Here is a 27,579-nt window from a genome sequence, read left to right on the forward strand (position 1 = left end):
TCAAATCTGAACCTTTGAATACAGGTCTTTTAAATATTCTGTGTAATGAAAGAAAGCACTTCACAGTATACTCAAGCACAATAATTTCAAAAAAGCACTTAAGACTGGGTTGTCAGCTCAATTGGTCACTTTTTTTATGGAACGCTACTTTTTCTTGGGACAAAGAACAAACTGGTTATTCAGACAAGAATATTTAGCAGACATTTTCTTGAAAATGGAGTCTGCCACATAAAGGAAAACAACTGACAGTATTTGTTGCCAATGATAAAACCCGAGCCTTAATGAAAAAATTTACAATTTTAGAAAACTTGCAGTTGCCTGACATCTTCCCAATACCAGCAAACTTTTCTCATGAAATGGAATGATAATATTAACTAATGTGAGCTTTTAAAATACTGCATTGTGGGGCTGGGGCTGTAGCTCAGTGGCAGAACACTTGCCTACCATGTGTGAGGCACTGGGTTCGATCCTTAGCACCATATAAAAGTAAATAAAATTAAATAACATAAATAAATAAATAAATAAATAATATTGCATTGTGAAATGTTTAAACATATGGAAGATCTGCTTAACTCCTAAAATTTCCTAAATGATCCATTTAGCCATGCACTTGTAGTCCCCGATACTCAAGAGGCTGAGGCAGGAGATTTACTTGAGCTCAGCAGTTTGGGGCTGGCCTGGGCAACATAGTGAGATCCCATTTCTGAAAAAATTAAATAAATAACACATTCAAACACAAGACTAATGAATTTGAATTTAACAAAACATGATACAATTTCAGATTCTACAATGTAACTTAACTTATAGGAAACACTTGTCAAGTTTTGGTATGGTATCAGAGAATGTACACAACTGTTCTGAAAATGCTAACAAACAAACAAACAAACAAAAAATTTCTCTCTTTTTCAACTATACTTTGAGGCCATATTTTCTTCATATACTTTTTACTTTTTCTTCATATACCTTTGAAGTCATATTTCTTTAAATACCTCAATCAAAACCATCTATCAAATCAGATTGAATCTAAAAGCAGATATGAGAATTGAGTGGTATTCCGTTAAGCTGGATATTTAAGAGATTTGCAAAAATTGAAAAAATGCCACCACCCTTTTCACTCATTTTTTGAAGTTATTTTTCATAAGAATATTACATTAATGAGATTGGTTTATTGTTATTTTTAAATAATAAATATTCTGTAAATGTTTTCCATCTCAATTTCTACTTTGATAAAAATCAACAAATATAACCCAAACAAAAGCTCTTTTTTTTTGATACTGGGGATTGAACTGAAGGGCATGTTACCACTGAGCTACAACCCCAGTCCTTTTTATTTTTAAAAGGGGCTGGTCTTGTGGTCTTGAACTTGTAATGCTCCTGCCTTCGCACCCAAAGTTACTAGGATTACAGGCATATGCCGCCACACCCAGCTTAGTGTACTCAATTTTTAAGAGTGTAAACAGTCCTATGACCAACAATGTTTGAGATCCCTGCTTCAAGAAAATCTGTCTCTGAATCTAGCCAACCCCAAAATTGCTGTATGTACCAAATCTACCTCTTCCCTTCCACAACTGGGGTGACCCTGGAGGAAATCAAGCCTTAGTTTGACCAAATTAGATCTCCCTCAAGAATCTGAATAAAGTCTCATAGAAACTAAAATTTATTTATGGCAGAGAACAAGACTCCATCAGCTCTTATTGCTGAAGTCTATGGAACTGTTTTCGTTCCAGCTCTTTTGAAAATCTGGTTGGTCAACTTTGCCTTGCATTCTACAATTATTATTTCCTTTTGATAAATCTTTTTATATGAGCTAGTTTAAATAGGTTCCATTTTCTTAAGATCAAGAAAGCTTTAACATCATAAACCTCAATACCAAACTGTTTTATTTGGTGTCTTCCATTTGAAGAATCATATTCCTAAATAAAAATGAAAATCACTCCAACAAAATTAAAAATTGAGTGGAAACTGTAGGCTCATTCAGAACAAATAATCAGTTGCTAATTAGATAAGGCAAGCCTATTTTTTTATGTGAATATATTTAGATAGCAAATGGCTTCATTAAAATGTACCAATCTGACAAAGTTTTTTAAGGAGCTTGATAAACAGAAAAACAAAAGGTACTGAGTTTTGCTCTACCAAGTAAGAACAATTATTATAAAATTCTGATAATTAAGGCAGCACCCAGCATAATAAAGCAAACAGATTAATGGTACAGAATAGAGGCAAAACATATGCAAGTGCTTTTATATATGGAAACATATAAGTGGCATTACAAAGTAGAACGAAGCAGATGGACTACCGAATACATGATGCTGGGTCACTGGGTTATCCTTATGAAAAATAAAAAGAAAAGAAATTGAGAACCATACTCCAGGGTTAACCTTACAGGGGGAAAAAAAAGTTTGATTCCTACTTCACACTGAACATCAAAATTAATTTCAGGGGGCTGGGGTTGTGGCTCAGTGATACAGTGCTTGCCTAGTATGTGGGAGGCAGTGGGTTCAATTCTCAGCACTGCACATAAATAAATAAAATAAAGGTTCATTGACACTAAAAAGTCTTTTTAAAAATTAATTAATTAATCAATTCCAGGTAGATTAGGAGTTAAAATGTGAAAAGCAAAACTCTGATTTTTTTTTTGGTAGTGCTGGGGATTGAACCCAAAGCCTTGTGCATGCAAGGCAAGCACTCTACCAACTGAGCTATATCCCCAGCCCATCTAAAACTTTTTAGAAGAAAATGTTACCTCAGTAGAATGGAATATTCCTTCATCAAGACACAAAAAACACAAGCCATAAAAAGAAAACATTTAAAAAAGCCATAAAAAGAAATCTAATCATGCTAAAACTTAAAACTCAACTTTAATAATAAAGACAAACTTAAAACAAATTAAAACATACCCATTAGGATGGCTACTAAAAAACAACAACAAAAAAAATGTTAGTGAGGATGTACCGAACTTGAAACTTGTGCACTGTTGGAGGGAGGGAAAGTAAAATGGGGCAACCACTGTGGAAGACAGAGTGGAGTTTCCTTTAAAAATTACAAATAAGGGCTGGGGATGTGGCTCAAGTGGTAGTGCGCTCACTTAGCATGCGTGAGGCACTGGGTTCGATTCTCAGCACCACACAAAAATAAAATATTGTGTCGACCTAAAACTAATATTTAAAAAAAAATTACAAATAATCCAGTGCCACGTGCCTGTGATCCCAGCAATTTGGGAGTCTGAGACAAGAGGATTGCAAGTTTGAGGTCAGCCTCAGCAATGTTAGGCCCTAAGCAACTTAGTGAGACCCTGTCTCAAAATTTAAAAATAAATAAAAGGGCTGAGGATATAGCTCAGTGATAAAACACCTCTGGGGTCAACTCCTAGTACCAAAAAGTTAAAATTAAAAATAGAATCATCATATATTCTAGAAATTTTAAGACTGGGTATATACTCAAAAGAATTAAAAGGAGGGTCTTGAGGAGATATTGTAAATCTATGTTCACAGTAGCATTACTCACAATAGCCAAAAGCTGGAAACAATCAAATGTTTACCAACTGATGAATGAATAAACAATATGTGGTGTACAAATACAATGGGATATCGATTAGTCTTTAAAAGAAAGGTAATTTTGATACATACTACAACACAGATGAATTTAAAAAAATTTTTTTTTTTAGTTGTAGTTGGACACAATACCTTTACTTTGTTTTATTTTTATGTGGTGCGGGGGATTGAACCCAGTGCCTCACGCATGCTAGGCAAGCGCTCTACCACTGAGCCACAACCCTGTCCCAACACAGATGAATTTTGAGGATATTATGTTAAGTGAAAAAAGTCACCAAAAAGACAAATTCTGTATGATCCCACTTATTGTGGCACCTAGAGTGGTCAAATTCCTAAAGATAGAAAGTAGAGGGGTGGATATTGTTTAACATTTCAGTATAACAAGATGAAAAAGTTCTAGACACTGTTGAACAACACTGTGAATGTACTTCAACTAAAGAATTGTACACTTTAAAATGGTTATGTTAGAAATTTCGGTGTTATATTTATAATAAAAATGTTTATTATTATGCATAATAACAAAAAAATTAGAAATATCTTAAAATGTTTACTAGCAGGAAATGGATAAATGATTAACACAATACATTCTTACAGTAAAATACCATACGGCAATTAAAATGAACTCCAGTTATATATAAACCAAGTAAATCTCAAAAACCATATTAAACACAAATATTAAAGAATGATATACAAAATTATAAGGTGCACACTGAATTGTAGCAAAGCTAGAATTTGATAAAAACCAAATTCAGAAAAGTGTTAAGTCTTTTTTAATATTTAATACACATTTTTTTCTATTCCTTCACAGCACTTTAATTAATTTTTTAAATATCTTTCATTTTTTTATATGGTGCTGAGAATTGAACCTAGGGACTCACACGTGCTAGACGAGAGCTCTACCGCTGAGCCACAACCCCAGCCCTAATTTATTTATTTTTCCCACATTTTTTATTTGCGCATTATGGTTGTACATCATGATGGGATTTGTTGTTAAATATTCATACATGCACACAATATAACAATATAATTTGGACACTGTCACTCCCCAGCACATCATGCCTCAGGAAGTGTTACTTTTTTTTGGTGGGGGAAGGTACTAGGGATTGAACTCAGAGGCACCGGACCACTGAGCCACATTCTAAGCCCTTTTCTGTATTTTATTTAGAGACAGGGTCTCACTGAGTTGCTTAGTGCCTCACTTTTACTGAGGCTGGCTTTGAACTCGAGATCCTCCTGCCTCAGCCTCTGGAGTCACTGGGATTACAGGCATGTGCCACTGTTTAACACATTTTATATTTTAAAAATTAAGACAGCACAAATGATGTTCTACATTAAAAAGATCATTTCTATTTACAGCAAACTTTGTGTGGCTTACCTATTTCTAAATATCAAGTAAAGGATTATATAAATCTCAATTTAAGGAGAAAATGATTACACACATATTTTTCCCCTTACAAATAAATAAACAGGCAGACAGAAGAAACCAGAGGCTTTAGAAAACTACTCCAGGCCCTTCTCTGATGTAAATGGCGCCACAGCATGAAGATTTATGCCAACAGCTTCGTAGCAAGAAACATCCAAGAGCAAAGGTCTTCCTAGCCAAACAAGAGTTATTGTTTGAATATTTAATTCCCACTCTATTTTTTTTATTGGTTGCTCAAAACATTACAATGATCTTGACATATCATATTTCATACATTTGATTCAAGTGGGGTATGAATTCTTATTTTTACCACGTGTACAGATTGCAGGATCACATTGGTTATACCACTCTAAGGTCTGTACCCAGGTCTCCCAAAGCTGCCTTGACCAGCTCTGCCATGCAGAGCACTTGGGCAACTCCTTGCCAATCCTGACAGTAATTTTATGAATGACAGCCTCTACATTCCCTAAAGAGTCTGTAAGTATTTTTTTTTCCTGATATGGAGGAATTAAAAAAACAAAAGTAAAAAAAGGGCTGAAAATGTGGCTTAGTGATACAGTATTTGCCTTTCATGCACGAGGCCCTGGGTTCAATTTCTGGCACTGAGTGGGGGTGGGGGGGAAAGAAGCTACTAGATCTTACTATTAAATGTGTCAGCATAGCCATGCCTTATAAATACAAATACAAGAAATAGGTGTGCTTCTCTGAATACACAACCAGAATTAATATGGAGCCAGTAATGTTATGAAACCAGGTTGAAAATAAACAAACTTGTAAATATGACAAGAGAGTAAAAAAGAAATTGAGAAATGAACTTCAGATAAGTATCAGAATACTGTTATTATCTGACTTTGAGTAACTTGAAATCAGTAAGACAAAACTCAAAATACCAATATATACATGGGAAAAATTTAATAAGACTCTTTTTTTTTTTTTTTTTTAACTAAGGCAGGAATTAGTTTAGCCCCTGAAACCAGCTTTAGAATGCAGTTCTGTTCTTTCATTTATATTAACCTTCATTAGCATGGTGAATTTCAGAAAACACTGCAGATGCACTGACATTTCTCCTGAGTCTACAGTACACAAAAGAAATACACAGGATTCAGCATTGTTCCAGACCCTGAGTTAGGACAATTGGATATCAGGGTTCACGACCTAGCTGAAGTTACTCCCTAATTAAGAACAATTTGTCTTACTCCTTTTTTATGATGAAAATCTAATGATAATGGAAAAAAATGTGTTATTACAGCATAATCTTACATAATACTCCAACCATGTAAGAAATGCATGTAAATGAAGAAAACAGAAGAAAAACATATGCATGCATATACATACGAAGATGTTTTTATACTACAATGAAAATGCCACACCCCCAACAAAACTTATAAATACAAATTTCAGTCTCTTTCATTCTGTGTACTTTTCATCTCAGAAAAAAGCAGGGTTGCTCATGAGGGAAAAAAAAAAAAATCCCCATGTCCTTTCTAGCTAAACTTTTAGGTGGGGCGGAAAGCACCACTGTCTTCAGAGACACTACCTGTCTTTTACAAAGAATATTTAAGAGAGCAGAGTCTGATGGCACATGTTTCTAATCCCTGCTACTTGAAAGGCTAAGGCAAGAAAATCACAAGTTCCAGACTAGCCTCAGAAACTCAGAACCTGTCTCAAAATAAAAAAGTAAAAATAAAAAGGCTGGAGATGCAGCTCAATGGCAGAATGGCCCTGGGTTCAATCTCCAATACAGGGGGTAGAAACGAATATTCAATATTTAAGACAAAGAAACTGTGAGTTCTAAAATCTAGAATCCAGCAATGCCAGTGGCACAGAAGTAAAACACTAAATCCACCGGGTTAAATAAAGGCACCTTCAATTTTGAGAATTTGGTTCCAGAAGCTCCATAAGGGAGATGAAAAAGCTAATTTATTGAAAAGGAAGAAACATAAAGGTAGAGTGAGGGTTTCACATCTGGGACAGGAAAAATACAAAGTGAGCCAGGAACAACTTATGCCAGAAAGCAAGGAAGCACTCACACACTGAGCTGAAAGGGCTCCCACAGGCCAAATATGGAACATCTTGTGCATCACAAAAATTGTAATTGTTGTTAGAACACAATAAATTAAAAGCCATGAGTTCATGATGATACTAAAAGAGAGAAAAGGAAAATTCATTTACCACCATTAAAGCTGACCATCTCCTTTCTTAGAAAAGCATTGAAAGAATTAAGAAATTCTCTTTTTAGTAGAAATTATAATTTATTCCAAAGTGATGAGAAAAATCTTCATTGAAGACTGAAAACCAATCTAAAACCAATGTAAAAAGGTCTAGTACAATTAGATATCACCATTTTGTAACAACCAGTGAATTTACTAATTCAGGCAAGGACCATCCTTTTAAAGGATGCAGGAGAAGTATTAACAGTATGGTGCCAGAGGGGCACCTCTCTACAGATTACTTGCTAATTACAAAGTGAAAAGCATCTTTACCGTGAAGAGATCTGTGTGTTTGTTTCACCTGAAACACAAATGATCAAACTTAACGTTATTCATTACAGGGCTACGACATTAATGTTTTTCCTAATATGATGCCATGAGGAACAGAACATATGAGAAGTATTTTTTACCAAAAATGTTTAATGATAATGTAATCAAGCCTTTAGTCTTAATACCAGTTTATAGGTAACATAGGGATAAAGAAATTAAATAGTTAGGAAACAACTGGAAAATTCCAGAAGTGGTATATGCTACAACATAAATGATCTTGTTTCTTAAAGACAACAACAAAAAAACCCATGTTGTGTGGTTTCTAAACTTTTGTGTATTTTTAAGACTAGAGAGACATGTTTGAAAGAAAATAAATAAACAGCAAAAAAAAAAAAAAAAGTGTCATGTTCAAGGCAACTGGGAAAATCTGAAAGAAACTGAATATCAGCATTACTATTAACTGCCTGAACTGTAACAAGTACTGTAAGGACAATTAAATAGAACAATGTATTTCAAGGAGATACATCTAAAGTATTTAAGGTTAAAGTGTCAAAAATGTACATATTATGTATCTAAACACATATGTACATATATAGATAGATAAAGCAAGTATAGCAGAAATGTGAACAACAGCTAAATCAAAGTGATGGGCATAAAGATATTATCTATACTATTCTTTTCATTTTTCTGTATATTTAATTTTTACTTAAACAGTTGTTTACAAAAGAAAAAAGGGTAAAAAGGCTCAAAATGCACTTCTTCCAAGAAGTCCTCCTGAGCAAATTCTCCTATACCTTTGATCACTTCCTTGCAAGATTGTTTCAGCACAAAGTCCAATATAATCCTATTCACATCCTATTTTTTAACTGTCCTCTTATATTTCATATAATCAGTAGATTTGGTTTCCTAGTAAGACCATAAGTTCCAAACACAGACATCTTTTCATTCTTTTCTATTTCTTCATGGCTTATACTGAAGTAATCTGTAATCAGCAGACTTTTTAAAAGTGCAAATACCAACATTCTAGCTGAGACAGTAGGCACTCAGTAAAGCACTTTAACTGGTTCTTCAAGAGAACAGCAATTCATTTGGATAATCAATCTCACATCACAGCTATCAAAAGGATATCATAAAACATCACTTACAGGTTTAAGAGTTTCACATAAAGAAACTAGCATCTGTATACAACCAGACATATGATAAATTGTGCTCTATATGTGTAATATGAATTGTAATGCATTGTGCTATCATATATAACAAATTAGAATAAAAAATAATAAAAAAAGAAACTAGCATCTAAGAATTAAGAGAAGAAATTAGAATATAGGTCTTATATGCCTCCCTAGCACTGTCAAGGATTTACTGTTATCCAGATATATGGCTTCATTCTCATGGCATTATTTTTCAGTTGTACAATTTCTTCTACCATCCTTGATCTTTACAACAGTGACTGTGGGCTGGTGTTGTAGCTCAGTGGTACAGCACTTGCCTTGCACACATGAGGCCCTGGGTTTGATCCTCAGCACCACATAAAATAAATAAACAAACAAACAAACAAATAAATAAAAATATTGTGTCCATCTACAACTAAAAAAAAATTTTAAAAAAAGAAAAAAGCAGTGACTGTAATTGTTCACAACTCCTTTGTGTAATGAAGCGTAACAAGCTACATAACTAACTTTAAAACCATAAAGAATGCACAAAAGATTAAAAATTTTGATAATACAGTACTGGTGAGGAAACAGGCAGACTTGCACTGTTGCACATACAACCTCTATAGAAAGCAATTTAGCAAAAATCTAAGGTTAAAAATGCACACACACACATTGATCTATCACTTCTCTAGGAATTTAATCAGATATCCAAGTACATATAAAGAATTAACTGTGGGGCTGGGGATGTGGCTCAAGTGGTAGCGCGCTCGCTTGGCATGCGTGCGGCCCAGGTTCAATCCTCAGCACCACGTACAAACAAAGATGTTGTGTCCGCCAAGTACTAGAAAATAAATATTAAAAAAGTCCAATAGTAAGAATTGGCTGAAATACCTCTATAAAAATGCAACACCTGCCATCTTTCAAAAACAAGGAGATACTGCATATACTGTATGAAATGATCACCAAGACAAAACTAAGTGAAAAGGAAAATTTCAGAATAACAGGTACAGTATCTATCATTGTGTAAAACAAAAAAAAAAAAAAAAAAAAATCAAGAAACCAACCAAAGTACAGGCATATGTACTTGTAAACTGCATAGACTCTCTCTGGAAGGATAAACAAGATACTGATTTTGGGGAGGGTCACTAGATGGACAGGAGGATGGCGCTAAAAAGCTTTTCACTCTCTTTGTGTACTTTCTGAATTTTATTTCATATGTATGTACATGTATTACCCATTTTGTTTTAAAGAGTGATTTTTTTAAACAAGGCTCTACACCAATACAAATTACTTAACAATACTTATCTTAATCCTAAAAGCATTTCATGCCTTTGTACCATCAAAATTTTAAACAAAGCTTCAATGAATTCAACTAGATGAAACATTTCCAGATAAGAACAAAGCATCCCAGATGACAGAAGCCTACTGAGAAGACAGAATTTATTACCTCACTTCTAGATTTTGCCAGAACCTTGATCCAAGTCTGGATCATGGGTGACATTAAGTATTTCCAACTACAAAACTAGTCACTATACAGATTGCTCCAAAAGAAGAAATCATCAAAGTACCAAATGGATACCAACTACTTGGATCCTACGTGTGGGGCTGTCACAATAACATATACTTCTCAGCATGAGGGGAAAAAAGGTGAGTCTCTAGCTCTTTCCCAGCACATAGAATGATATATGTACCCCAAATCCCTGTAGTTTCTCTTATTTCATCTCTTGGCTCCAACAGTAATATGGCAACAGGAAATGACACAAAAGACAGCTGAACCACATAAGACCAGGGTTAAATGGAGAAGTGGAAAAAAAAAAAACACACACACATACATTACATACTTATACACACATACATACTTTAAGGCCTCAAAACATGAGATCCTAGATTTAAGAATGGGGAGACTTTGAGAAAACAATATTAAAGGAAAAGACTAGAAAGTAAGGCTTACTTTCCATTTCCATTTATCCACTTAGGAGACAAGTTTGGCAGGATAACTGAAAAACAGAAAATGTCCCTTCCTTCCCCTTTGTGCTCCCCCCACAATGTAGCTATTCATTTCAACACTCTTCAGCAAAGTCTTTTGCTAAGAAAGAGTTTATCTTTTCTTTCTGATGGCAGAGGTAAGATGCAGCCAACTATCGAAGAAAGTCATAACACAGGAACAAATTAAAGGACCAAATATAACAAGCCAACTGAAACCCAGGTCCTAGTTCACTGGAACATTATTGTACCTTAAAATTCTTTATTTTAAATTGTTTTTGTGATTTTCCAATGAGAAAGAAAACATCTTACTCATTATTTAAAATTAAAACCTTCACTGGACAAATTATTGTTCATCAAGTGTTTCAGACTGCCTTTGTTTTCATGTGATGGTCACAGGGCATTAATAAATGTACAGCTAAAACAAAAGCTCTAAGGAAGATATTTGACAAAAAAAAAAAAAAAAAGAGGTAAACAGGTCACACAAAGTAGGAGGCCTGGTCACTGAGAATCCTTAAGTCTTGATTTACATTTTGTGACCTAAGCTTTTGTGCGTGCTCTTCAGCCCTTCCTTACCTAGTTCTGTAAGGGTAATTAAGAATTTTACTAAAAGGAATTCCCCCCTCATTTCTTTTAGCAAAGCTATCAAAATCCCCCGCCAGAATAAATGGGTTGGGACACCTACTCCTAAATTTAGGGAAAGTTTACACTAAAGATACAACATGAGTAGAGGAAAAGTAATCTTAGAACCAGAAGTTGCAGTGGTAGTTTCAAAGGAAGGGTCAGCATGGGACATATTGGCTGTGGGCGGCGTGGTAGTCTGGGAGTCTCTAGGGCAACACCAGATGCGAATAGTGCTTTGTCCTTAAGCCACTCACATAATTTAAATTCTCCCTCTCAGATAGAAGCAACAGGCTCACTATTGGGCAGCAAATCTAGCCCATTGCCTGGGAAGAAGGCGGGCGCGTGGTGAAGTGGCTCTTTATCCCGCAGGTCCCTGCAACACAGTGATGCGCATGCGCCCCAAGGGCAGCGAACAGGCACCCCGAGCTCGTTCACACTCGCGCATGCGCAATCACCCATCTCGCCGCAGGCGACAGCTCACTATTTGGCAAGGGGGATGGGGCTGGGAAATGATGGGGGGGCTGAAGGCAGGGGGCGCGTTTGTGTCTTCTGAATGCTTGGGATAGGGAGAAGAGACGGTTGACTAGGTTCTGATATTCATAGGCCAAGTAACCAAGGAGTAGGAAATGGGGCAGAGAATATGTGTGTGGGGGAGTAATGGGGTTAGTCACGTCTTAAGGGAGGCGCCCCCCCACCCGGCAGGATAACCCCCTCCCTCGACACTCCTCCCCCCACTCACCTGAGAGCGGCGGCGACAGCTGCTGGTCCCCGTCCCCTTGCGCTCGCCTCATACTGTCCGCAACATCCGGGACCTGCGGGACCGCCGATACACAAATACACACACTCCGAGCGCGCACACTCACACACACACACACACACCACACACACACACCACACACACCACACTCACACACACACACACACACACACACCGACACACACCGGCCGGAACGTCCTGGCGTCAGCACGTCGACGCAGCGAGCGCGTACCCGCCGGGCCCCACCCCGCGCGGCCTCCTCCCCTCTGTTCCCCTCCCCTCCTCTTCCTCCTCTCCCTCTCCTCCCTCCCCTCCCTGGACTCTCCTGCCCCTCCTCTCTCTTCCTCAAGACTCCGCCTACCTTCCCTGGTGCGCATGCGTCCCGGGGCCTCGCCAGGGCCCGGGAATTTAAGGAGAAGGTGGGGCCTGAGTAGAAAGAGGCGGGAACTTGGAGGGGGTCGCGTGTAAGGTGCAGGAGGCCACGCAGAGGTGCGAGGACCCGATGGAAGTGCACCAAGTCGAAGGACGGGGTGGGCGATATAATATTAAAGGCATTTCACAATGAAAACCTATGTTTGAAAGCAGTTTATGGACTACCAATGACTTTTACATGTATTCACTCATTTTTTTTTTTAAACCAACTCAGTAAAATATTTTTTGGACTTTATCTCAATGATAGAGACTTTAAAAAGTATCTTTTAAAATTTAGCATTTCGAAACTAAACCAAGAAGGACCATTCTTTCTGGGGAAGGCAGGGTATGTAGGTGGCCTTACTAACTGAAAGGAAGTTGATTCAGTTGACATTTGTGGTCTTGGACTCCTGGATCCCCAGTTTGCCTCACATTTTAGCTCCCAAGGATCATCACTAATTCCTGGGTTGAGTAAAAGAAAGTCTTGCAGCATCTTGGCCCTGCAAGGGGGAAAAATAATCTCTGTATGGGAGTAATAATGTCAGTAATAGGATATATTTTATTGCTGATTCTTTTCCTTAGCTTAAACCTTAAAAAATTATTCTTACTGAATCAAACCAAATAATCCTGCATTGCCTCTTCTGTACTGAGATAGTATCATAACACACACACACACACACACACACACACACACACACACACACAATCCCAGAGCATAGGATGAAAGAGATCAACCTGTGGGTCATTGGGTAACAGTGTGGGCCCTGTCTGGGGAACAACTTCTGGGAGTCCTGCTGCCTCTCAGGCCTATGGGAGAGTCTCCAGAAGACAGTGCTTGCTGTCTCCTGCCACATGCGTGCTGGCATCAGTTGGCTGGTGAGCCTGTTCAGCAGGGAAGGCTGGCAGCCCAGGAGCAAAGCCACAGGGGTTTGGAGAGAAACCTCTAATAGTGCCAGGCTGTCTTTTACTTTTAGCTGCAAAAGTAGACCCAGTAATCCCACATCTTAAAACTTCCTAGGAATCATGGACAAAATACTCCAAACTCCTAGAGCTTATACAAACCTTATTTCAGCCAAAATGATCCAAAAGATGGAGATCTCAAATTCTACAATGATGTGGTTAGTGTGCTGCTCCACTTCAAAACAAAGAGAGCTTTTGTCATGTGTATTAGGCTGACACTTGAAACTTTTCAATTAGATTACATTAATCTTACTAATTTTTTTAAGATTTCATTTATCATTATCAACAAACATTTATTCATTCCTCTAGCTAAAGCCAGCAAAGTTTTTGGTCCCTGTGAAAATTCAGAAAGGCCCAGAGGTAACTCAGTAATAACCAGTTACAATTGCCTTCTCATGTCACTGACACTGTTCAGTTACCTATACTCTTAACCAGAGATCACAGGGAGGCAGGGAAGAAAGAAAAGGGTAGTCCTTGGAGAAAGGAGATGGTGATGGGTATCAATGCAGAAAGAGGTAAAAATTAAAACACTGACAACCTGCTTTAGCTTTCTCACAATTGAAACTAATCCCTGCAGCCTAGTCAGGCTCTGCCCAGGATCTGGGAGGGGCTCCTCAGGACAAGTGAGTTCATGCCAGCAGGTTATCCAGGCTGGGCCTGAATCCCCAGTGATATGGAAGAACACTATTCACATCTATAGCTCCTATCCCCATCTGGAAGAGGCCCTTATCCCCATCTGTAGCTCCATGCCATGAGGCTCCCATTCTACTGAAGGGACCGTACCGCCCACCTGAGATATGATCCTACCAGCCTCTGTACAAAGGACTTTGATTTGGTGTGGAGCTGATTAAACGATTGTAGATGTCCTTGGAAGCACTATGTGAAAGAATTTTAAACAGCTTCTCCTTTTTAATATGCACTTCCTCTTCGGTTTTAATTATTTTGTTCCTACATTTTCCCTTTCAATTTACTAAAATCTAGAAATGTAATTAGAGCAGAGGCCGGGCTCAGAGAAAGCTGCCAGGATTTCTACAGCATGATTAAATATACCAGGCATCCCTTTAGTGTGGGCTGAAAAAATAGGATTCTCATTATTATCTTTTCCTTATCCAGGAAAGAATCAGCACCACGTACAGATACGGATTTATTGAAAATGCAGCACTAATTAAAAACTCACCCAGTCTCTTGACGAGGGTAAAAAAGTGCAGTTATTTAATTATTTCCTCCATTTAATGTTTTGTTGTTGTAACCACAATAATCAAGAAGCCCTCCTTGCTCCTCTTTCCTCAAAATAAAATTCTTTTCTCCTCATGAGGGACTTAATGAGGCTTTTATCTATGCAACAACAATCAAGCTTACAATGGCACCAATTCAATTCGCTGCTTCTTGTGATGGTAGGAAACATGCAGAACTCATTTTCTTAATCCAAAACACAAACAACAAAGTGTTCATTGGCCTGTCATGAGCCAGGTCGGGGCAAGGGATCTGTCCCCAAAGACCCTGAAATGTCTGGTATTTATATATTCTGCCAACAAGGATCTTCTGCTCCATTTTACAGTCTAGTAAGCTAAGGCATGGTTCTTCTGGGAGCGATAGGGGAGGAAGAGGCAAACAGAAAGGCACAGAAGATAAGTACAAACTCTGATTTTGGTTGTAAGCTCTTTAGGAAGATAAGTCTTTCTGTCTGTACTGTTCTTCCTTGACCAGTCAATGGCCAACTTTCAATTGGTGTCTGCTCCAGTGACAGCTATGGTGGACTTTGGAGTTGGATATACAGGAAGGAAGACCTTAGTAGGGGTATAGTCCAGACACCCGGCCTAAAGGAAAAAAGTCAAATGACACACCCAGGGACAGATATAAGACCACACAAAAAGAAAGAACAAGAATACACCGATGAAGCTGTACGAGGGCCACAGTGGGGTTAATAGAAAATTGGCAGTGGATAAGTTCTTATTGATTGATTAAATTTCATAGTGGAGCTGTGGATTAATTAATGAACAGTTTTCTTCTCTGGAGAGTCAAGTTCATCCCAGCACTACCACTGTAATGTAAACTTAGACAAACTTCTCTGGGACTTACTTTTTCCACTGAAACAATGGAAACAATTCCCACCTTATCACCTTGGTGTGAGGATGAACTAAAATAATATTTGAAAATAGCATAGTCCCTGGCATAGAGGAGACCCACTTATTTATGGATGTGTCATTGTATGTGGATTTTAGGGGTAAATGTTCATAAACTTACTGGTATTCAATTCCTACTGTACACCATGCTAATTCCTTGTTTCTGTGCTACTTTTTAAGAATTTTTTTTCACACTACCTTTTTTTTTCCTATTTATTTATTTATTTATTTTTATGTGGTGGTAAGGATGGAACCCAGGGCCTTGCACGTGCTAGGCAAGTGCTCTATCGCTGAGCTGCAGCCCCAGCCCTCTCTGTGCTTTCTTTAGAATTATCCAGGGAAGCTGGAGTCAAGGAAAACAGAAGACTTCTTAGTCAGAACACTTTCTCTTGCTATGATTCTTGAATGAGCAAGCTCTTCAACCTTGGAGCCAATTTCCTCATGTATCAATCAGGGATGCTGGTTGCAAGAACTGCACCAACTCTGGTTATATCAACCAGAACTGGAATTTACCAAAGATATACTGTACTGCCGACTCCCAAGATTGACAGGAGTTAAAGGGACAAGCTTGGAAATTCAGCTGTGGGCAAAGGGTTTGTAGAGGAAGAAAAACAACTTTTTCTTAACTTGACAGCAGAGGTCCAACTGTTGGGCACTGCCACAAAGTGCCACCATCAGACAAATCACCACTGCTTCAAAGGATGTCTACTCTTTCCTCCATCTTTGTGCCTCATATGCAGCAGCACCCTGTTGGCTAATCCTGGACCCTGTCCATTTCAGGGAAAGGTCTCACTTCTATGGTATCCATGATGGTGTCCACAGTGTGACATTCAGCCTTCCTTCTCATTGATGCTATCTACAGCAGGGGATTCGTCCCAAACAGAAAGTGGGTCAGATGCTGGACCACAATCCCCTTATCTAATCAGTAAAAGGGGCCATTTATCATCAGGCAGTAAACAGCATTTAATGACACATTTATTCAAAAGAACCTGGCATATAAAAAGCATTGTGTCATTTTATTTTTCTCTTTAATAAAACAAAAGGTTTGAAATGTACTTACCCAAAGATTTGATCAATGTGCTTACAGACATTGAAGTTCCCATTTTTTGACCTGGGGAAATGCTGGGAAACAGGATCGCTGAAGGATGGAGCTGCAGGCAAAGCAGCAGAGCAGGAGAGCACAAGAAATGGCAAGTTTAAATCCTAGCTTTTGATTGTTGTCTTGGACTGGCAATGCAACTCCATCTCCATCTCATTCATCTTTAAAACTGGTCTAAAAAGTATCTGAAGTCATACTTCAAAATAAGTTTTAGAAGGTTAATATTTGTTTTCAACAAAGAATATCTTATCAAGAAGAGATTGTATTCACTGTTGTGAATTATTTTCAGTAGTTGTTTTTTGGTCCTTTTTGGAATGGGATTGATTCTCCACCTATTGGCATTTGCCCCCAATAACATTTACCTAATTATAGATAATTAGTTTAGCAAAAACCAAAATTTTGTTCTGCCTCCACTCAAATAGGAATTACCTTGGATTTTACAATTTTAGATTTCTTTGCCGTGATTCTACTCTTTCAGGGTGAATTGATTCCAATTGAAAGTTTACTCTATGTTAGAATCCTATTTTTAAAAAGGAATTTAATCTAAAATTCAATTATGGAAGATGTCTGCCAAAGTGAAAAGTCAACTAGCACTTACTGAATGCTCCCTGGGTACAGAGCTCCATCAGGATACTACAGGATGAGTCAAAAGAAATAGAACTATTGTCCCTATTCACAGACTTCTCAGTTCAGAATAAAAGAATTTTATGACTAGAAGGGACCTTTGAGATTCTCCAAACCCACTGACTTTCAAATGAGGCTGGTGTCTCAAACTCTGTGCTTCTGAAGAGTTGCTCAGAGGTTCCAAGGAAGTGGGGGTCTAATAGGGATGGAGTAGGCCAAGTGGAGCAAAACTGATTCTCTTTCCATTCATTAAAAAATCTTAAATTCATTAAGTTCAATCCCAATACCAAAAAAAAAAAAAGTATCTTTTGAATCTAGCCACTTCTTTCCATCTTTCTTGTCCCATTCAAATTCTAGCTGCCCATAGAAAAAGGGTCTAAACTAGTCTCCCTATTCCTTTTTGTATACTTTAATCCATCCTTCACTTAGTAACCAGGACAACCTGACTAAAACTGAAGTCAGATCACGCTGCTGCCCGTCTAAAATCTTTTGAATGTCCATTGTACCAAGAATAAAATCCAAACTTTGTATCACAGGAGCTTGGCCTCATGTTCAATCATATCATGTTGCTTTGTTTCTTGTCCTTGCTCCAGCCATGCTGGCTATCTGTCGGTTCCTAGAACCCACCAAGCCCTTTGCCTCCACAGGCCTTTGCTATTACTGTTCCTTCTGCCCTTCTTCTCCTCGCTCTTCATGTGGCTGCTTCTGTCTCTTAATTGTTAACAGACAGCTTAATTGTTACATCCTCAGAGAGCCTTCTCTAACCACCCCCCCACACTCTAAAATAAAGACCTGTTATTTTCTATCATGGAACTCTGTCTACTTCCTTTACAACACAAACAGCAATCTGTAATTGTTTTGTGTATTCCTTGTTTATAACTAGTTTCCCCTACAAGATTGTCAGCTCCATGGGGGCAGGGACATGTCTGTTTTGCTCTGCATTATGTCCTGGTACCCAGCACAAAGCAGCTGACACATAGGCAGAAGGTTCTCCACACATTCTTACTGAATGAATATGTAACAGAACTTTGCTTGGAATGTCAGAGAAGACTTGGGCAAAGGTTAGAGGCATGGATGGAAGGTTGGTAGACAAAAGGGATGGAGAAGGCGAATGGGAAAGAAAAACAGTTCAGAAAATGATCATAAGGCCAGAGAGGGCATGGCATTTTTGAGAAATTACATGAAAATTAGTTGAGACTGGAGTGTGGAGAGCAAGTGGGAGGGCCATCTGAGATAGGTTAGCAGCACTGGGCAAAGCCACACAGCATCTCTCTCCTGGGAGCCAAACCACAGTACTGAGAACAGAGAGGACAGAATTTCCCAAAGGGAAGTCAAGGTGTTCCTGGTGAAAGAAGAAGGACAGTCCCTGTCTTCAGAACAGTCTTCTTTACATCTTTCCCTGCCCTCATCCCACCTCCCTCCTATAATAATTTGCTGATCTTTTAGGTTTCAATTCCTCCTGCTATTCCTTTAGGAAGCTGTCAAATGTCCCAAAACCCTGAGCTAGTTCTTACCTTGCTTCTCCTCCCTGCATCTCACCTGTACTGCAGTTGCTCTAGTCCCACCCTCTGTTCCTCAAATAGCAGTAAGCTCCTTGGGAGCAGGGATCTCCTTTTTCTCTCTCATGATTCCAGCACCAAATAGCATTCCTAGCAAATAAAGGTATTCAGATAAATGCATGTGGAATGAATAAATGAATCAGTGAAATAAACATTCCTTTTAAGAAATTTGTTCCTGGAATTTCAGCCACAAAAGCCTCCATTTAGCTTCCTCTTCCTGCATCCATCCATTGTTTGGCCAGCCACAGGCTGGTCAGCAGCTTGTGAGAGCCCCAAACACTCCTCCAAAAGGCTTCTTGACTCAGACCCTCTGCTGGGAGCCAGTCTTCCCTTAAAAGGCCACCTTATCGGAAGTGCCTCTGATGGCATTTATGAGCTCTATTTTTACCTACATTGGAAAGCCTCAAAGTTAATTCCCAAGCCAACAACATTAAACTCAGGAACGTGGATGAGCAAGGAAACATCTTGATGATGGCTTTGAGTCACAGCTTTGTTTTCTGTGGTAAGGGCCTCGGATCCTCCCCATCATTGACCCTTGTTTTTAAGGACTGGCTAACTCTAAAATGCCTTTGATCCTCCATTCATTAAAACCAGATCCTGTAGCTGTTAATAGTCTATGCAATGGTGTCATCTTCCCTAAGATTCACCTAACTCTGGTAAGGCCCTCGGAGCAGAGCAGAGCAGACTGCCAAACAGCTTCCAGTTCCCACTCTCACCCCCCTAATGGAAATTAGTTCTGGATCATCACAGGAGGCTGCTGTGGCCAGAGGGGAAGGCTCCCAAAGAGGCCAGAGAGATAATTGGAAGAATCTACAGAAATAAGGAGAGATATCCAGTGGGGCTGGTGAGCAGTTGAAGGCCTGTGCCAAGGAAAGGATTCACTGTCAGAACCACAGAAATGGAGAACAAGAAAAAGAAAGTGTGGAGAGAGGGGAAAGACAGAGAAGAACCAGAGGAAAGGAGGGCTGTGAAAGGGAAGGAAACAGCAGGAATGGAAGGGGATCATAGGTAGTTTGTGCAGAGGGAAAGGAGAGAGATGGAGTGTACTTTACTATAAATCCTAATGTGTGGATTAGAAAAGAGCCAGGAAGGTATCAAGGAGTCTTCTCACTTCCAGATTCAAGACACTGGGTCAGCATTCCTGTCTCTGGAAATTTAGGAAAAATAGGTATTGTCCAAATGACTCAATTCACTTTTGATTCTGTCCTTTCCCTGAGCAAAAGCCTAAACAATTCAGGATCCTTGCCCCAGTGTCTCTGCCCTCCCTTCCCTTATTCCCTTTTCCCCAAGACCACACACAGCTCGGGACCACAGTCCCCTGGGTGCTCCTGTCTCAATTGGTCACTCTGGGACAGAAACTTGATCTAGAGCTTGGAGTCTGGACCAAGTTAGCACTGCCTGCAGGAGGGATTGCTTCCTGGGAAGTCCTACTTCAAGCTTCTGGCTGGCCTAATGCTGGGTAGGGAGCATAGGAAATGTGGATACTGGGGTGGTTTTGGCTTTCAAGGTACCTCTCTTCAGAGAGAGAAGCATGGGACAGAAATGTCCATAGACCAATCTAGAAAGTGACTCCAACCCACTGAGATGGCCCCAATACCCTCTGTTTTGTCTCATTCAGAAAATTGCCACTTCCAAGCCTCCCAGGAGATTTCAGGGCCAAGATGGAGGCTCTGATTCTTTTTTTTTTTTTTTTTTTTAAAGAAAGAGTGAGAGAAAGGAAGAGAGAATTTTAATATTTATTTTTTAGTATTTGGCGGACACAACATCTTTGTCTGTATGTGATGCTGAGGATCGAACCCTGGCTGCACGCATGCCAGGCGAGCGCGCTACTGCTTGAGCCACACCTCCAACCCCGAGGCTCTGATTCTTGAATGATCTAGTTACTTCTCAGAGAAAATATACCTTCTGAAGCTCACATGTCTACTTTTCAAAGATATGTCCTTATTCACTGGGAGGGGGAGAACGCATATGGGTTGCTCCGTGTGGGCGTGAGGCAGCATCCTTGCTGGATAAAAAGGACAGCATACCTTTCGCGGAAAGTAGCAGACTACTCAGGGGTCAAGTGCCTGCTTTGCTTCTGGGGGCTACAACAAGGAGTATAAGCCACCCCCATCCTTCTCTTTTACTTGGGAGTTTTGATTGCTCATAATGTCCTCACCCAACACAGGGTAAAGGATCATTTTGATGATCTTGTTTTGGACAAGTGAGAAGAGAAAGCCTTTTAACTCTGACCTGCATGACTGCTTGCTATGCAGTGGGCACTCGGGTGGGTAGGCAGTGGGTGGCAGCAGCTGCCAGACACCTTCCCCTGAGGATGCATCAGTTGGTGCCAAAAGCCTATCTAAGCTCTTTCTGATCTCTGTGCCAGGGGCAGCCAGTCCTGGAAGGAAGCCAATAAGTCCACCATGAGCCCTGCATTCTTCTCCTCCCCCTCATCCTCCAAAAACAAGGAGGAGTAGCTTGAGAGCCCACAGGAAAAGGAGCTGATGGGTCTTGGACACATTTTCCAGCTGTCACACCTAACATGGGAACTTACACTTGTATGCACACACTCACACTCAGCAATAAATTCAGTCAGGCTTTCTTGTTCCATCTGTCCTCTGCCCAGAGCAATGGCAATAACAACTTCCATCAATAAACTGTTGTTCCCAGTTTGTCTCCTCCCTCTCTCCTTCTTTTCTTCCTTCCACCAACACTTATCAAACTCTTAGATGAGCCAGTCACACTGCATTAGGGGTTAAAGATACAAATATATAGCTGTGGGATTAAAAACATTTATGAGCACTAATATGATAAAAGGCGGGCTGGGATTGTAGGTCAGTGGTAGAGCACTTGCCTAGCACATGTGAGGTCCTGGGTTCAATCCTCAGCACCACATAAAAATAAATAAATAAAATAAAGGTATTGTGTTCAACTACAACTAAAAACTTCTTAAAAAAAAAAAAAAAAAAGCAATGATGCAAGTGGTGCAGTATGGAAGGTGGCAAACTGGTGGCCCTGGGCCAAATCTAACCTGCTTATATGTTTAATCTGGCAAAAAATTCCAAAAAATGGGAGAGTTCATGAAAAATCAGGATTTCAAGCTTTTCTTTTCTTTTCTTTATGTTTATTTATTTATTTTTTAGTTTTTTAGGTGAACACAATACCTTTATTTTATTTTTACGTGGTGCTGAGGATCAAACCCAGTGCTCAAGCATGCCAGGCAAGCACACTACCACTTGAGCCACATCCCAAGTCCCAGCTTTTCTTAAAATAACAAATTTGGCCTCAATCAGGAAGTGAAAAGTCACTGCACATTATAGGTGGGACAGGCACTCTCAATTTGTCACAGGTCATACTCCCCTTCACCTGCTGCCCACTCCCTTCCCTACTGACTTAAACCTAACTGCTTCACTCCTGCATGTTCTCAGCAATGATTTTGTGGGTGTTGGGACTTAGAACCTTCAACATGAAAGCCATCAGAGGCCCTAGGTATTTACTCTATTTGAGTAAAACATGTTAGTTAACCCTTGAACTAACTGCCTTGTTTATTTGTTTGTTTATGGTCCCTCTTCCCATCACCCTCAACGTGAATTGTAATCAAGGCTCCAGTCAGTGGCCTGTTTCATGGTACCTGCAATGCAGAGTGTGGTGCTGTTATATGATCCATCTGAATGCATAATGGTGAAATGTGTTGAATGAACAGTCACTAGAAGGACCAATTGGAAAAGGAATTTTAAGAGGAAATTTCAGGCACAAAGGCATGACAGTAAATAGCATACAGGGAAACTACAAATAGTTGCTGGTGAATGGGGGTGCCGGGAGTGTGAGGTGGGTGGGATAAGCAAGCTGGAAGTAGCAGGAGTTGATGATGCAGGGTAAGGAGACTCCAGTGGGACCCTGAAGGGCTTTTTATGCTGCATTGAGAAGGTAACGGTGGAACCCTGGAAGTGAGGAGTGGAGTGACAGGATCAGATTCTTGATTCACAAAAATAGCTTTGGCAGGATGGCAGGGTGAGAAGTGAGCTCCAGAGGGAAGACAGGAGCAGCAAATAGAACCTTCAACTCTCACGTGTCCCCCCTTCCCCTTCCTGAAGCCCCTGGAACTCTCCTGGGAATCTATTTTTAGAGAATGGTGCCCCCTGCTGACCGAGTCTGAACCTGCACCTCCCCTGGTCCATGAGAGGAATTATAAAATTTTGGGCCCAGAACAAAAGCACCTGAAAGCCTTGCACACAGAACTGCAAGTTGTGATGTATGTGAAAGTGCCTTCCTAGGAAGAGAGGAGACCATGAGGACATTCGTGATAATGACTAATGCTACTGATAATGTTGCCAGATAAAATACAGAATGCCAGTTAAATTTGAATCTGGGGATATACTTAAACCAAAAAAAGTGTGTTGTTTATCTGAAATTCAAATTTAGCCAAGCATCCTGTATTTTTATTTGTTAAATCTGTTAGCCCTAGATAGTGTGTGAATGATGCCAGGTGAAAACTAGAAATGAAGCTGGATGGGTTGCTCTCCTCAGGAATTTCTGTATCCTCAACCCTAGTCCTCCATGTAAGCAGAGATGCAGGTGATGGCTTTTCATATTTTACAATTCTATTTGGGAAATCACCTTTAATTAATGGAGTCCAATGAGTATGGTGGAGCCTATGAACTAACCCCCTTGTTAATCTGAAGAGAACTGTAGATTCCTTTTATTAAAAAAAAAAAAAAAAGCGAACCTACCAGCTTGACATATTTCCTCTCTTCTCTCACGTGTGCTTGTATGTGTGTGCGCACACATCCACACACATAATTTACATAAAATTTCAGGGAGTTCCCAGCCTTTACATAGGAGTAACACATTCCCTCTAGGGCAGTTTGGGGTCCTGGATAGGAGCAAACAGCATCTGGTCCAAACTTAAGCAAAAACACGGTGCTCCTCTATTCGCTCTGGACCCAAGAACACTGTGACAAAACCAGAAATAGCACTGTCCCTCCCCCTTGGTAAATGCCTTGAACCAATTCTTTTTTTTACTGCTCCCAGAAATTACAGGGAGTCAGGCGTATTGAGACAGAAAACCCAACAGCCCTTGTGGGCTCGTGCCTCAGCTAAGCGGAAGGTACTATATGAATCACTCTTCAATTCAAGTCCTTCTCAGTTCCCATTCCCATCCTTCATGCCAATGGCAGGCCCAGCCCACTGGCTCCCAGTCTGAGGACTGCCTGTCAGAAACTGGCTTTCACCAGTAGATGGCTACCCTTTAGAATACAGTCTGGACCCTCGGCTGAGTGATCAAAGCCACAGTCTGATCACTGTGAGCATGCTGGGGATATATATCTGGTAGGGCTGCCCAGGTCTCCTTGCAACCCTTTCTGGAAAGCCCTTGGAGCCTCTACAGCCTGCTCTCCTCCTGGCCCCACAGAGGGAAAGCAGCAGGAGCCAATGCCAGGGGATGTTTTTGGGTTCTCAGAATGTTCTAAGTCATGAAAAATCTCATCGCAGTCTGCTTCTATCGTTCTCCACATTTATCTGATATTGTAGTTCCTTTGCATTGCGCCATGGAACACAGCTGCCAAATCCCAGGTTGTATCAGGCAAATAATCATAACAATATACCCTACAATATATTATCAGAGTAATATTTTCTGCATTTAGCTTGCAATTTACAATAACAATATGGTTTCCAATTATAATTACCTTGGAAGGCAGAAAGCCTTTCCTAATTTTTTTTTTTTTTTTAGTTAAAATGTCCTTTTCTAATCTACAATGGTAATTAAATGTCCTTGAAAAAATAAAAAGCCAGCATACCTGTATCAGACCACCAAATTATTTGGAATTTCTACTGGAAATTTCCAGAGAACCCAAACAGCTGGGATCCACTGGCTTAGATGAGGGTTAAAGAGCTCCCTGACCCCCAGTGGTGGGAAGTCAGACAGGAGACTCACTTCTGATTCCCACCCTCCCATGGAGTCCTGCCACCTTCAGGTGATACACTTCGGTGGATTTCAGGATTCCTACTCCAAATATGGAGAGACCTGCTTCTGGCCTAACCTCTCCCCAGGAGTGTTCTAAGGATAAAATGTCACGTACTAAAGAGCTTTGGGAAAACAGGAGCTCTATAAATATATGAGATTACTGTTCCTAAAGACAGCTGGTAGGTTTTTGATAGGAAGGGCTGAATGATCCCACAGAGACCTGGGACAATTTCTCTGCCAGGGCATCTGGGGAAAATGACCAGCTCCACTCATAAATGTGCAAACTGTTCCCTGACAAGTGGAGCCAGACAGTGGAGGCTATAGGGCTTCTGAGGAGCTTTATTTTCCTTCCTTGGAGGACACAACACAGGGACATACCCAGGAACCTACTGCAAGTCACCTTATATTCCCTCTTTTAGGTTCTTTAATCTCTAAAAAATGCAGAAGTTTGCTCAGTCCTCTTCACAAGGGTATTACAGGGCAGTGGAAAAACACATCATTTATTCCTAAATACCCATTTCATTGATTATCCAGTTAATGTTTAATTCCTGCCAATTGAAGTCCTTTATAAAACAATGTGACTTTTATTTCTTTTAATGTTTACTTCCAGAATAGCATATCCTAGGATGGTACCCCAAATCACATTTGTGGGTTCCTCTCCTTGCTGTAGACTGAGGTAAACAGGAAATGAAAAATCACTATACCATGAGCCTGTGCAAGAACAGCAAAGGAGGTGGACCTGATGCTTTGACCAAAATAGAAATAAGTACAAGGTGCCCCAAAGTAAAAACACAGGGCTTGGAGAAATTTGCATGCTGGTTCCCTCCCTTCCGCACATAGCTGAGAATTAACTGCAGATGAAAGTCCTTTGATCTTTAGAAATCTGAGGCATCAGGCCGCCCAGGGTTAGTGATCAACAACACTTCTGTTTGAACTTGTCTAGTATTTCACATTTATCAGCCCTAATGTTACAAGCGAATAGGGGTACCGATTTTAGTCAAATCTGGCACTCTCCATCCCTGTGATGCTATAGGTAAGTATGTCACCCGGGATAAGCTGGGAGCTTACAAAACATTTTCAGATTATCTTCACGTTGAGTAATGAAAGCTATTGTCCTGCCATGTGTTCTCACTGGAACTGACCAGAGGGGTAAAAGGGGGAGCAGTCAGGCAGTTGAAAACCCTTTTCCTGCTTGGCAATGCTGCCAAGCTCCATCTGCTACTTTTATCTTCCTACACTTTCCAGTCAAGCCTCACCTTGCCTGGACACCTTCCTTTGTTGTTATCCCTGCATTTCTGAGAAGCAGTGATTCGGTTTTCCTATCTCTCAATTAGACTGTGAGCCCCCTAGAGGGTTAAGTACTAGTTCTACTTAACTGAACTCCCAGCATGCTCACAATGGGTGGCATCCAGAAGGAAATAAATGTTGGATGAATGGACAAGAGATTGAGTGAACACATTAGAACAGGACCAGCCACCACTGGTAGAACAGGCTTACCCTGTGAGCCATCTCTCCGGGATGCTGAGCTGCTGTCACCCCGTCTTGCTCTTGGTGATTAGTATTAGGCATTTTTGAGACAGCTAGTTGGGAATGGCAGAGGGAAGAGGTGGAAGGGCCAAGTCTGATAGCTGGGAAGATGTCTCTTGTTTAAACAGCAGGCTTGGATGATGCTTGCTTGTCAGCCCTGACCCTGTAACCGATCTAACCATCTAACTAATCTACAGAAGACACTGGAAGAACTATCAGTCTAGCAGGCAAGAAGCCAAATGATGAAACCTTCAGGATGAAAACAGAGGGGAAAGGGTGGAGAAAGGAAGTTAGTTCAGCCAGATGTACTTAAAACTTCTCAAGGAGGAGTTAAAAATGGGGGAAGGAGCCACTGTAGAGGCAGGGCTGCAGTGACACCCTGCCCCTAGGGAGCAAGATGAGTGCAAGTGAGGCAGGGCATGAAAGTCAGGGGGAGGGTGGGTGCCAAGGCAGTGCTCAGGAAGGAGGCCGTGCTCCCATCTGGAGAGCCAAGGGGCTGGGGCTGTTGAACAGATGGAGGGAAAGTTGCAGCTGGTGGAAATGCACTTTCATGTGTAAAGTTTGGTCCTTGGAGGATTGTGATTTCCAACTCTGAAGGCAGCAGTGGGCAGGTGGCTCTGCTCCATGCTCCGCCTTCTCCCCCCATTACCACCCAGAAAACTCTACAGCGGCTCTGTGCCAGGACTCAGCCACCATGCCTTCCGCCAGCATCCCTTTCAACAGGCAGAAGCTGGCATGGTGACACCTTGGCACAGCCAGGATGGCAGAGGACTGCAATGCTTTCGCAGCTGAAGGGGGGCAGGGGAATACGAGGGATTAATCCAGCCTCCCTGGAGGGGACCAGGTGGACTGAGAACAGACGGAGAGATGGAGGGAGGGAATAGGAAAAGTACATTCACAGACTTTCCAAAGCTGTTTATGATACATGCATGGGGTCTCTCTGTCATGCTTTGGCTGAGAGAGGCAGTGGGGAAAAGAGAAAAACTAGCAAACTCTGGGAATCTGGGTTCATTTAACCCTAACCTTGAGGTACTTCATAAGGAGAGAACATACCTTCGGTTTTTCATGACATGCTTGCCCACCCAAACTTAAGAAGTGATGCCTACATCTGTAGCTGTAACAGACAGCCACCTGTCATAGCATATTTAGAGCTTCGCCCGCAGGAACAGAGACTGCTGGCACAGCCATACAATCATACAATCTCTCAAGGTTCCACCTTATCATGCTCAGACTCTTGGGGAATCACTTGGCCAACCATGCCACCCACACCTAAGAGAGCGGCCAGGGGCAGAGTGGGATGCGAGCAGACCCCTGCCTCTTCCTTCTCTCTTTATTTATACTAGACTATGCCCCAGTTGAT

General features: G+C 40.5%; 1 protein-coding gene across 1 annotated transcript in view; it reads right to left on the reverse strand.

Annotated features, from left to right (window-relative positions):
• Positions 1-12,197, reverse strand: part of Spop (speckle type BTB/POZ protein) — a 75,073-nt gene extending 62,876 nt beyond the window's left edge. The window contains exon 1 of the mRNA XM_076870280.2: positions 11,955-12,197. The gene's annotated coding sequence lies outside the window, so the exon portion shown is untranslated. The remainder of the gene's footprint in view (positions 1-11,954) is intronic.
• Between the last annotated feature and the right edge of the window lie 15,382 nt (positions 12,198-27,579).

The sequence above is a fragment of the Callospermophilus lateralis genome, chromosome 11, assembly GCF_048772815.1.
Source record: "Callospermophilus lateralis isolate mCalLat2 chromosome 11, mCalLat2.hap1, whole genome shotgun sequence".
Taxonomy (NCBI): Eukaryota; Metazoa; Chordata; class Mammalia; order Rodentia; family Sciuridae; genus Callospermophilus; species Callospermophilus lateralis.